This window comes from Triticum urartu, chromosome 2A (genome assembly GCF_056163025.1).
Source record: "Triticum urartu cultivar PI428250 chromosome 2A, HENAU_Tu73, whole genome shotgun sequence".
In the NCBI taxonomy this organism is placed as follows: Eukaryota; Viridiplantae; Streptophyta; class Magnoliopsida; order Poales; family Poaceae; genus Triticum; species Triticum urartu.
The window spans coordinates 345,732,953-345,746,633 of NC_141874.1; the positions used below are offsets into that span (position 1 = coordinate 345,732,953).

Sequence of the window (13,681 nt, forward strand, 5' to 3'; positions counted from 1 at the left end):
AAGCTTATTTGCTCTTTCTCTTTTGCTTAAAAGCTTATTCTTTTTTTGCATGGCCACAATGCAAAATGAACAAACCAAGATAGCAATTGTATATATGCGGGAACAAACTTGTGGCACAAGAGATGATATGATGATACCAATATGATATGGTATGTATGTAATGGAAGGTGTAGACCACTAATGTGCACAAGTAACATTGCCAGCAATACTCAAGGCTAGTCTCGATAGGAAAGTGATGCAAAATGGGCTAGGGTTTATCAATGCAATGGCAAGGGAATATACAATGGAGGGATACCAGGATACCAAGATGATATGGAGGTTACTGTCCTTGGCGATGATGAGTGGCGGTGTTCTTGATGTAGATACCAAGATGATGGAGACTCGTCCCTAAGTAGACGAAACACCTTAGGAAACGGAAAAACCGCGAACTAAAAATCTCAAATGTCAAATGTCAAATGGTGGTAGCGGGAATGCGGTGGTGGTTGCGGAAACTCTATGGGATTGTGGAAATGCAATGATGGGATTTGAGATGCAATGCGGAAGTGGAGGGTAAGGTGGTGGACTATACACGGTGTCGGAGTTGGAAGCGAGGTCCCTAAGTAGCCGAAACACCTTAGGAGACACAACTCACAACATAAACAAAATTGGGTTAAGTTGGGGTGGCGGAAGTGTATGGTGGGCAAGCCTATGCGGAAGTTATGGTGGTGGTTGATGAAGAAGCAACCATCCCTAAGTAGCCTAAACACCTTAGGAGACTCAAATCATAACTCAAACAATCTGAAATGTGATGGGGGACAAAATTGGTTAGGTTGCGGAAGTCGATGGTGGTTATGCGGATGATATGGTGGAAGCCCTAGGCAAAGATGCCAAAGATCCAAAACTTTTATGGAGTAAAATGGTGATGGTAGTATTTTTGTGGGATGGGGTACGTCAATAGCTTTTCAACGAGCTAAAGAACGCGAAAATCGGACTCCGGATGAATTAGTTATGGACAAAACGATGAAACGGGAAAGCTGAAATGTACAGGGGCCGGATATCTGGGGGTGGGGGCCAGATTTCGGGGGCTGATGTCCAAAACCATGCGGATTTTATGTCCGGGAGCCGTATGTCCGGCTTGGGGCTCGGATGTCCGGCCCGATGGCCCGGATGTAATGTAGGGTAGGAACCCTAATCGCCCGATCTTTCACGAAAGGAGCAGATCCCGCAATGAACACGAAGAACACGAGGAGGGAAACGAGGGGAAAAACACAAGGGGAACATGAGAGAACACTCAAACGAACAAGAATGATTACACAAGTGCTAGATCCTCGAAACACGATAGGAGATACAAGATCCAAAGTCAACAACGGACGATAAGGTAACCGGTCTTCTCCGTGAAGAGGTCTTGATGTTCTTCTCCGCAAGGAGGTCTTGAATCCGAAGGGATCTTCTTTGAAGAGGGGTCACGGTCTCTCTCATGGAGTAGATCCGATGTGGATGAGCAATGTCTATCTCTAAAATGAGCTAAACCAATGCTGACACTAACTAGGAGGAGGTGGAGGAGTATATATAGTCTAGGTCCACAAAGGGGTAAGTAAGAGAGGGATACATGGGCCTCGAGCCCGAACACTGTGTGCAGATAGGTACTGGATGGTGGGGCCTACACGGGCTCGATCGTACAACACCATCATGTACAAGGCAGTGCACATGACATACGAAGCGTCCCCGAGTCGGCATATCCAAGGACTCTTTAAGACACAACGAGACCACTGTAAAACCAACCGTGAATAGGCGGACCACTAGACGTCGAACCCCAATTTCAAATCATACATCTGTTGGAAAGATATCCTAAGAGCTACTTGAATTCCCACTTATAAACTCCCAAAACTTCCCAAAACTAGCAAATCCTACATCCAGCTGTATCCATCCTTCAACACATAACCGAGAAACCTTCGGAAATCGTTTACCTCAACCTTTGAAAAGCATCCGTTATACGAGTTATGGCAATACTCTAGAACTCCCGCCCCAGTACTGGGTGGCGTCGACGTTATCTCACCAACAACTACATAAAAGAGATTTTCGATGTCGGCGAACCTAAACTCAGGTATTCCAGAACTGCAACGATAAAATTGTGACGATAACACCTCAAAGCTCAACCCCTCGGGACACTGCCACAACCCCTAAATGTCAGGAGGCACTAAGAACAATGTTCTCGTCACAAAACCATCGGAAAGATTCCAAGATACCCGCGTGATCCTAAAAAAATAGTGAAATTTGGGAAGAGAAGAGTCAAAACTCTACGTCAGGATGCCTTACCAGAGCGACGAAGGGACTGAGGAGTAAAAAGAATTCCTAACTCTCCGATATATATAATCCTAAATGACTCAAAACATTTTTCTAGACTCAACAACACCAACGATTCGATCAAGCAGGGGGGCTCCTAAGGTCGGGGAAGGCTCTGATACCAACTTGTAACGCCCTCGATGCGGCTATATCTCCCACGTGTCGAAGCACGACTTAGAGGCATAACCGCATTGAAAGCAATGTCGCAAGTGAGGTAATCTTCACACAACCCATGTAATACATAAGGGAAAGAGTTACATAGTTGGCTTACAATCGCCAATTCACACAATTACATGAATAAAGCATTACATCAACCAAATACATGGAAGGTCCGACTACGGAACCAAAATAAAAGAAGACTACCCCAAAAGCTACACAGATTCCCGATCGACCCCAACTGGGCTCCACTACTGATCAACTAGAACGAAACAACACAACAAGATCTTCATCGAGCTCCTCCTTGAGCTTGGTTGCGACACCTGCTCGGTAATGTCGGCACCTGCAAACTGGTTTTGGAAGTATCTGTGAGTCACGGGGACTCGGCAATCTCACACCCTCGCGATCAAGACTATTTAAGCTTATGGGTAAGGTAAAGGTATGAGGTGGAGCTGCAGCAAGCGACTAGCATATTTGGTGGCTAACATATGCGCAAAAGAGAGCGAGAAGAGAAGGCAAAAGCACGGTCGAACAACTATGATCAAGAAGTGATCCTAGAACAACTTACGTCAAACATAACTCCAACACCGTGTTCACTTCCCGGACTCCGCCGGAAAGAGACCATCACGGTTACACACGCGGTTGATGTATTTTAATTAAGATCAACTTCAGGTTTTCTACAACCGGACTTTAACAAATTTCCATCTTCCCATAATTGCGGGCATGGCTTTCGAAAGTTCAAATCCCTGCAGGGGTGTCCCAACTTAGCCCATCACAAGCTCTCATGGTCAACGAAGGATATTCCTTCTAGCGGGAAGACCCGATCAGACTCGGAGTCCCGGTTACAAGACATCCTCGACAATGGTAAAACAAGTCCAGCAAGACCACCCGATGCGCCGACATCCTGACAGGAGCTGCACATATCTCGTTCTCAGGGCAACACCAGGTGAACACTACGTACAGCTAAAACCAGCCCTCAAGTTTCCCCGAGGTGGCGCCGCAAGTGGCTCTGTTTGGACCAACACTTAGACAAGCACTGGCCCCCGGGGGGGGGGGGGTTAAAATAAAGATGACCCTTGGGCTGGCCTAACCCAAGGGAAAAAAGGCTAGGTGGTGAATGGTAAACCCAAGGTTGGGCCTTGCTGGAGGAGTTTTATTCAAGGCGAACTGTCAAGGGGTTCCCATTATAACCCAACCGCGTAAGGACGCAAAATCCGGGAACATAACACTGATATGACGGAAACTAGGGCGGCAAGAGTGGAACAAAACACGAGGCATAAGGTCGAGCCTTCCACCCTTTACCAAGTATATAGATGCATTAATTAAATAAGAGATATTGTCATATCCCAACAAAATTATCCATGTTCCAACAAGGAACAACATCTCCAGGTTCCAACAAGGAACAAACTTCATCTTCACCTGCAACTAACAACGCTATAAGAGGGGCTGAGCAAAGCGGTAACATAGCCAAACAACGGTTTGCTAGGACAAGGTGGGTTAGAGGCTTGGTTCAACAATATGGGTGGCATGATAAGCAAGTGGTAGGTATCGCAGCATAGGCATAGCAAAAGAGCGAGCAACTAGCAAGCAAAGATAGAAGTGATTCCGAGGGTATGGTCATCTTGCCTGAAATCCCGCAAGGAAGAAGAACGAGTCCATGAAGAAGACAAACGGACGTTGTCGAACGAATCCTCACAACACGACGATACCGGATTACCGAGACGAAGTACACCGGAAAGAAAGCAAACAACATAGTAAACAACCACCACATAAGCATGGCACGATGCGCAAACAAGTATGATGCATGTCCAGTTTAATGAGGCATGGCATGGCAAAGTGCACAAACAATCCTACAAATTAAGTGGAGCTCATTATGCAACGGAGTTGCATATTGACGAAACAACACATGACTTATTTAGTTCTCTCTCGGTTATGTAACCAACAATATTAAATGTTGTTAAACATGGCAAGAGAGTGAAGCAAAGTAAAACTACCTATCTAGTCAAGTTTAAATGAGGCCGGAAGCAACGAACAACATTTCCGGTAAATCCCCATATGCATATATTAGGTTTGGTATTGTTCTGTCCTAAACACAATTTTAGAGTTATTAAACATGCAAAGTAAAGCCACGATGTTAAACTAGGCATTTTTCTACCCCAATTACATATAGAGATTATTTAAAACCGAGCTACGGTTAATTAGTTATGAAATTAAACATTTTAGCAAGTTATTTAAGCAAGTTTAAACAAATAGCAATTTAATCATTTTAAACATAGATGAAAGTTGCAAATTATTAATCTACACAAAATTCTAAGCAAGTTTCATATATTAAGTTTTTCCATGTGATGCTTAGTTTGTGAGTAAAAATATGCATGAAGCTTAGGGGCTAATCTGTAAAACTATAATCTCTAGGATAAATATGAAATTCGACTTGAAGAAGAAAAAAAACGTCACGGGCCGAATCTGTTGGCCCAAGAATAGAAAAAAACAGAGGGGCTTCGGCAGGGTGGCCTCACCAAGTGGGGCTTGGCCCGCTCGGTTTAGGACTGGAGGAGGCCGAATTCATGGGGAAGTAGGCTGGGCCTTGGCAGCGGCCCAGCGAGGCGCTGGACGAGCGCATGGCTATGGTCAACGAGATCGAGCAGTTCCAGGCGCGGGGGAACTGCTCTGCTCGTCTCTGAAGACAAACGGCAGCGACGGGTTGCAGAGCGACGCCGGTCGGGAACGGGCAAGGGCGGCGGAGGTGATGGCTCACCGGTGTCGGGGCTCGAGGCGGCCGGGTGCCGCATCCTCCGGCAACGGGGATGACGTTGAAGCAGAGGAGGCGAACGGAACTGGGCATTGGGCGGGGATGGAGGTCGGGGCGCCGGTGTCCCGTGGCGGAGGAAGACCATAGTGGTGGCGGCTTGATCCCCTCTCCATGAAAAAAACAAAAAAGAAGAGAGAGAGCTGAGCGACAGGATAGGGAAGGGAGCAGAGGCCTCGCGGCGCTGCTGGTGGTGCTCTCCGGTGGGAGGACGGCGAGGAGGACGACTCCGGCGGCGCAGGTCCTAGCGGCAAATGGCGAAGAACAGAGCAGGGCGGCGAATCTGGGCGAAGAGGAGCTGGCCTTGGCGCGCGGCTGGAGACGAGGTCGAGGCGCCATGGTAGGGGAACGACATTGACAGCGGGACTTGGGGTAGCCGGCGGCGGGGACAGGGCCCTGACGGCGGGATCCGACCGAGGACGGGTAATGGCGGCGGAGGAAGGCGACGGCGGTTCCCTGCTGCGGCAAGAACAGGGAGAGAGAGATACGTGAGAGAGAAGAAATCGAGAGAGGAGGAGAAGAGATAGAGAGGAGGAGCAGAGGTCCTGGAGGCCGGTGATGGGGATGCTCCTGCTAGTGGCAGCGAGGCGATGGAGCTCGTGCTCCTGGACGACGGGAGGCTCGGGGCATGAACAGGGGGCTATGCTTGGACGCGAAGCACTCGATCCATCGAGATGCTCGGGCGGCTGCGCGGAAAAATCAGGGATCTGGTCGGAGGCTGCGGTTGGTGGGGATGGATCCCGAGGGGAAGAATGAGAGCGGTGGCGGCGCGGATGGGACTGGGTTAGACTAGGGTTAGACTGATTTGGTTAGGGGGGTGGTCTAATATATGGCAAGTGGAATTTTGGTAGGGGCATATCCGTCCCTCCGATCGAAATCAGACGGTCGGGAAAAATAGGCTAGGGAGCCCAAATGAGAAAACAGAGACGTTTTGTAGATGTTTGGGGATGATCCGGACACGACGGTGACGACTGCTCGGGTCGGGTCCGGGACAATTTTCGGACGCGCGCGCGAGGAGGGCCGCGGGCTGACGAGAGAGGTTAGGTTGGACCTGGCGGTAGGTAGTGGGCTGTGTAGACGGTCTTGAGCTAAGAGAAGAGAAGAGAGGGAGGCCCGGCGACTGTTTCTGGAGACCGAAAACGTCCGACGTTAGACCGACTACTATTGCCGCTATATTTATCCGTTGAGGCGTCAAACGGACTCCGAATGCGACGAAAATTGACAGGCGGCCTACCTACAACATAAAAACACCGCACGCCAACTTTCATCCCATTCCGAGAACATTTTCCGGTCACTTATAAAATAATATTTCGGACATGCCGCGGGCGCGTGCAAGTGTGGTTGGGATCAGAACGGACAAAGGAGGGAACTAGGGAAACCCGGACGGATGCAAGTTTTGAAAACATGATGATGTAATGCGGATGATGACATGGCAAGATGCAACACGCAAGAAAATGACAAGGCAACAACAGCGAATAACTGGAGGACACCTGGCACATCGGTCTCGGGGCGTCACACCCTTCTTCCTTCTCCTTCCTTCACTTCCGTGCACGCTTGGCTTTGGTCCTTGGGATCTCCATGGTCTCCTCGGGTGTACCTGAGTATGCACAAGGTCCGCGCTTGAAGTATCATCCATGTCTTATATGTGGAAAGGGAAGATTCGAAAAGGAGCGAGTTCACCTTAGGTCCAAAGGCGTATGCTTGAGTGTATACGGGGATGATCGTAGGATGCTCTGCATTAACGCCCATGGCAATTTGATAGAGGTGTCATCCACAATGGCTGAATGAACCACTACATCTTCAAGATGAAAGGAAAGGAGTACGTACTTCGACCCAAGTCTCCAAGCCAAGTGATGGCCGTCAAGAAAGCCACCCGTCATGGAGAGAATAGTGAGAGAGCGAGCCACCAAAAAGAGAGTGAGCACCACAAGACCAAATTGAGTGCCTCCACAATGAGCGAAAATAAGAACTTAGTCCTATTTGCCACCAAAAGTGAGATAAGAGGAGTGTGTGAGAACCCATCTTGTGTCCTACACTATGTCCTTTTATGCCAGGACGACGCACCAAACGCTAACACCTCTCATGCTTTACCTTCAGTGTTGTCTTCTCTTTTGCAGGAATTTCAAGATGTTTTCCCCGACGAGCTACCTCCGGGACTACCTCCACTACGAGGCATCGAGAACCGCATCGACCTCATCCCTGGAGCACCTCTTCCAAACAAAGCTCCCTACTTTGTTAACCCCAAAGAAACCAAAGAAATATAAAGGCAAGTAAAGCATCTCATAGACCATGGACATGTGCGTGAAAGTTTGAGCCCTTGTGCCGTCCCGGTCATTCTTGTGCCCAAACGAGATGGTAGCTTTTGCATGTGCTCCGATTGTAGACCCATCAATGCTATCACCGTTCATTATAGGTATCCCATTCCACGCCTTGATGATATGCTTGATGAACTTAGTGGTGCCACTATATTCTCCAAGATTGATCTTAAAAGTGGTTACTATCAAATCCGCATCCAAGAGGGTGATGAATGGAAAACCGCTTTCAAAACCAAGTTTGGGTTATATGAGTGGTTAGTCATGCCTATGGGTCTATGGGAAGCACCGAGTACTTTTAAGCGTCATATGAATCATGTCTTTCGCCCTTACATTGGTGTGTTTGTTGTGGTCTACTTCGATGATATCCTTGTTTATAGCAACTCTCTTCAAGATCATGTCACCCATGTTTGAACCGTTTTAGAAACTCTTTGAAACGAGCATCTCTTTGCTAACATGGAAAAGTGCCTTTTTTGGAGTTGATAAGCTCGTTTTCTTGGGTTTTGTTGTATCGTCTAACGGTGTTCATGTAGACGAGTCCAAGATCAATGCTATTAAGACTTGGCCCCAACCAACCAACCAACTTGCAACAAGTGCGTAGCTTTCTTGGCGTTGCGGGTTTCTATCGTCGCTTTGTGAAAGACTTTAGCACCATTGCTTCGCCTTTCCATGCTTTGAGCAAGAAAAATGCGCCTTTTGTTCGGGGACCATCCCAAGATACCATTTTCAATGAGCTTAAGAATTTGCTTACACATGCTCCCGTTCTTGCTTTACCCAACTTTGACAAGCCCTTTGGGATTCATTGCGATGCTAGTGGTAATGGCATAGGAGGTGTGTTAACGCAAGAGAAGTGCCCCATAGCTTACTTTAGTGAGAAATTTCCGGAGCGCAACTCAACTACCCCATCTATGACAAAGAGTTATATGCTTTAGTGCGCATTTTGCACGAATGGGAACAGTATCTCCGCCCTCATGAATTCATCATTCATACCGATCATGAAACGCTCAAGTACCTTAAGGGAAAAACCAAGTTGAACAAGTGTCATGCTAAATGGAGTGAATTTATTGAGTCTTTTCCTTATGTCATCAAGTACATTAAAGGTAAGGAAAATGTTGTGGCGGACGCTCTTTCCCGCATATGCATGCTTGTTACTCAACTTGAATTGGATGTCATTGGCTTTGAGCACATAAAAGACTTGTATGAGCATGATCCTACTTTTGCTACTCCTTATGCCAAGTGTTTGACGCACACCGCTTGGGAACACTATTACATCAAAGATGGATATCTTATGTGAGCTAACAAGCTTTGCATCCCCGAGTCTTCTCTTCGTTTTTTCCTTTTGCAGGAATCTCATGGAGGAGTACTAATGGGACATTTTGGACGCGACAAGACGTTCGCCACGCTCTTGAAGAACTACTATTGGCCCAAGAAGTTTCTCGACGTCAACCGCTTCACCAACCAATGCTCTACATGTCGCAAAGCTAAGTCCAAAGCTCAATCCCATGGCCTTTACATGCCTCTCCCAATTCCATATCAACCATGGGAAGATATAGCATGGATTTCGTACTTGGATTGCCTAGGACTAGAAATGGAAAGGATTCGGTATTTGTCGTTGTGGACCGATTATCTAAGATGGCACACTTCATACCATGCAACAAGATAGACGATGCTTCACATGTTTCCAATCCCTTTTATAGGGAAATATTGCGTCTACATGGAGTGCCAAAGACGATCGTCTCGGACCGCGACGTCAAGTTCCTAAGCTACTTTTGGAAGACCCTATGCGGCAAGCTCGGAATCAAGCAACTCTTCTCCATGGCGTATCATCTGCAAACCGATGGCCAAACGGAGGTGACCAACCGCACACTCTCCTCTCTACTTTGAGTACTCATCAAGAAGAACATCAAGGAGTGGGAGGAGTGTCTACCTATCACCGAGTTCTCCTACAACCGAGCAAAGCACTCAACAACCGGCAAGTCCCCCTTCGAGGTCATCTACGGATTCAACCCATTGTCACCATTGGACATTCTTCCTCTACCTCTGCAAGAGCGCATCAATTTCGACGCAAGTGCATGTATGAATCATCTCGAGAAGGTGCATGAAGATACAAGGCATACCATCGAGCGCCAAGTACAACGACTTGCGACCAAGCTCAACATCAACAAGCACCCTAAGGTATTCAACATTGGAGATCTTGTGTGGCTACACCTTCGCAAGGACGGCTTTCCCCAACAACGCAAGTCCAAACTTCGACCACGAGCGGATGGACCCTTCATGGTGCTTGCACGCTACAACAACAACGCATACAAGATCGACATTCCACGCGACAAGTACTCCATGAGCGACATCTTCAACGTCAAAGATCTCTCTCCCTACCATGGTGATGTAGGGTAGGAACCCTATAGGCCGATCTTTCACGATTGGAGCGGATCCCGCGACAAACAAGAAGAACACAAGGAGGGAAATGAGGGAAAACACAAGGGAAACACAAGAGGAACACTCAAACTAACAAGAAAAAGTCACACATATGCTAGATCCTCGAGTACAAAGGGGAAAATACACGATCCAAAGTCAACAACGGATGATACATGGTAATCGGTCTTCTCCGTGAGGAGGTCTTTATGTTCTTCCCTAAAGAGGGGTCTTGAATCCGCTTGGGAGATCTTCTCCGTAGGAGGCTCGAATCTCAGAGGACAAGGTAACCAAGTGGATGGGCAAAGCTCTCACACGAAATATGAGCTAATCCTTTGCTAACCCTAGCTAGAAAGAATAGGAGGTCTATATATAGTCTTAGTGCAAAAGGGGGGCGAAGGGGTACATGGGCTGTGGCCCAACACGAAAACAGCACACATGCATCGGACGTCCGGGAGTCACCGGTCGTCCGGAGGCTTGCGAGGGTCCGGACGTCCGGTGCCTGTCGGACGTCCGTAGATTCGGCTTGGGTGGTCTTCTGTCGGACGTCCGGTCGGGGCCGGACGTCCGGGCGTGGGTCGCCCGTTGGGTTCCGGAAATCCGTAGATTTGGCTCGGGTGCGGTGGCGTCGGTCGTCCGGTCTGGGTCGGACGTCCGGAGCCTGGAGATCGTCGGACGTCCGGTCCTGGCCGGTCGTCCGGAGTGTGTAGCTTCCTCTTCATCACTTCTTCTTCGTCGTCGTCACGTCCACCTTCCTCTTCTCCTTGCTCCTTAGCTTCTCGATGATACCTGAGGATGCACAAAGTGTCCGTATGAGGTAGTAGCTGTGTCTCATGTGCATCAAAGTGGAATTGTGAGAGGAGAGATTTCACCTCGGTTTCAAGAGCTTTTGCACGTGCTCGTGTCATGGGTCCAAGAGGTGTCGTAGGAGATGTAGTTGGGTCCATGGGGATGGCCTTGGGATGCTCCGCATCATCTCCCCTCCCTTGGGCATGATCCGTCCTCGGATCAAATTCTTCATCACCATGGAAGGGAGAAAGATCTTTGACGTTGAAGATGTCGCTCACGTTGTACTTGTCGCGCGGGAGGTCGATCTTGTAAGCGTTGTCGTTGTATCGTGCGAGCACCTTGAAGGGTCCATCCGCGCAGGGTCGAAGCTTGGACTTGCGTTCTCGGGGAAAACGGTCCTTGCGAAGGTGTAGCCACACGAGATCACTAATGTTGAAGACCATAGGGTGCTTGTTGAAGTTGAGCTTGGACGCAAGGCGTTGAACTTGGTGCTCGATGGTGTTACTTGTATCTTCATGCACCTTCTTGAGTTGTGTCGCTCTTGCACTAGCGTCCAAATTGATGCGCTCTTGGAGTGGTAGAGGGAGAATGTCCAATGGTGACAAAGGGTTGAAACCGTAGACGACCTCGAAGGGGGACTTGCCGGTTGTTGAGTGTTTTGCTCAGTTGTAGGCGAACTCGGTGATAGGTAGGCACTCCTCCCACTCCTTGATGTTCTTCTTGATGAGTACCTGAAGTAGAGCGGAGAGTGTGCGGTTGGTAACTTTCTTTTGGCCGTCGGTTTTTGGATGACATGTCGTAGAGAAAAGTAGCTTGATTCCAAAAGTAGCTAAGGAACTTGACGTCGCGGTCCGAGACGATAGTCTTTGGCACTCCAGGTAGACGCAATATTTCCCTACAAAAGAGAGTAGCAACATGTGAAGCATCGTCTATCTTGTTGCAAGGAATGAAATGTGCCATTTTTGAGAAACAGTCCACAACGACAAATACCGAATCCCTCCCATTTCGAGTCCAAGTACAAAGTCCATGCTAATGTCTTCCCATGGTTGATATGGAATTGGTAGAGGCATATAAAGGCCATGAGATTGAGCTTTTTACTTAGCTTTGCGACATGTAGAGCAACGTTTGGTGAAACGATTGACGTCGCGAAACATCTTGGGCCAAAAGTAGTTCTTCAAGAGCGTGACAAATGTCTTGTCTCGTAAAAAAATGTCCCATTAAGCCTCCTCCATGAGATTCCTGCAAAAGCAACAAACGAAGAGAAGACTCGGGGATGCAAAGTTTGTTAGCTCTCATAAGATATCCATCTTTGATGTAATAGCGTTCCCAAGAGGTGTGCGACAAACACTTGGCATAAGGAGTAGCAAAAGTAGGATCATGCTCATACAAGTCTTTGATATGCTCAAAACCAATGACATTGAGCTTAAGTTGAGTAACAAGCATGCATATGCGGGAAAGGGCATCCGCCACAATGTTTTCCTTACCCTTAATGTACTTGATGACATAAGGAAAAGACTCAATAAATTCACTCCATTTAGAATGACACTTGTTCAACTTGGTTTGGCCCTTAAGATACTTGAGCGTTTCATGATCGGTAAGAATGATAAACTCATGAGGGCAAAGATAGTGTTCCCATTCATGCAAAACGCGGACTAAAGCATATAGCTCTTTGTCATAGATGGGATAATTGAGTTGCGCGCCGGAGAGTTTCTCACTAAAGTAAGCTATGGGGCGCTTCTCTTGCGTTAACACACCTCCTATGCCATTACAAGTAGCATCGGAATGAATATTAAAGGGTTTGTCAAAGTTGGGTAAAGCAAGCATGGGATCATGAGTAAGCAAGTTCTTAAGCTCGTTGAAAGCGGTATCTTGGATGGTCCCCAAACAAAAGGCACATTCTTCTTGCTCAAAGCATGCAAAGGCGAAGCAATGGTGCTAAAATCCTTCACAAAGCGACGATAGAAACCCGCAAGGCCAAGAAAGCTACGCACTTGTTGCAAATTAGTTGGTTGTGGCCATGTCTTAATAGCATTGATGTTGGACTCATCAACATGAACACCCTTAGAGGAAACAACAAAACCCAAGAAAATGAGCTTGTCAATGCCAAAAAGGCATTTCTCCATATTAGCATAGAGATGCTCTTTTCGAAGAGTTTGCAAAACGGTTCTAACATGGGTGACATGCTCTTTGAGAGATTTGCTAAAAACAAGGGTATCATCAAAGTAGACCACAACAAATATACCAATGTAAGGGTGAAAGACATGATTCATAAGACGCATAAAAGTGCCTGGAGCTTCCGATAGACCCATAGGCATGACTAACCACTCATACAAGCCAAATTTGGTTTTGAAAGCGGTTTTCCATTCATCACCCTCTTGTATGAGGATTTGATAGTAGCCACTCTTAAGATCAATTTTAGAAAAGATAGTGGCAACCCTAAGCTCATCAAGCATATCGTCTAGGCGTGGAATGGGATACCTATAGCGAACGGTGATAGCATTGATAGGTCTACAATCGGAGAACATGCGAAAGCTACCGTCTCATTTTGGCACAAGAATGACCGGGACAACACAAGGGATCAAACTTTCACGCACATGTCCATGGTCTATGAGATGCTTTACTTGCCTTTGTATTTCTTTGGTTTCTTCGGGGTTGATGCGGTAGGGAGCTTTGTTCAGAAGCAGTGCTCCATGGATGAGGTCGATGTGGTAGTACCGGAGGTAGCTCGTCGGGGAAAACATCATGAAATTCCCGCAAAAGAGAAGACAACACTAGAGGAAGAGTGTGAGAAGTGTTAGTTTGTGGTGCATTGTCCTTGCACACAAGGACATAGTGTAGGACACTATATGGGTTGTCACACACTCCTCTTATCTCACTTTTGGTG

The 13,681-nt window shown here is 47.5% G+C and overlaps 1 pseudogene; it reads right to left on the minus strand.

Moving 5' to 3' along the window:
* Nucleotides 1-5,018: 5,018 nt before the first annotated feature.
* On the minus strand, nucleotides 5,019-5,954 carry LOC147985051 (uncharacterized; annotated as a pseudogene).
* Between the last annotated feature and the right edge of the window lie 7,727 nt (nucleotides 5,955-13,681).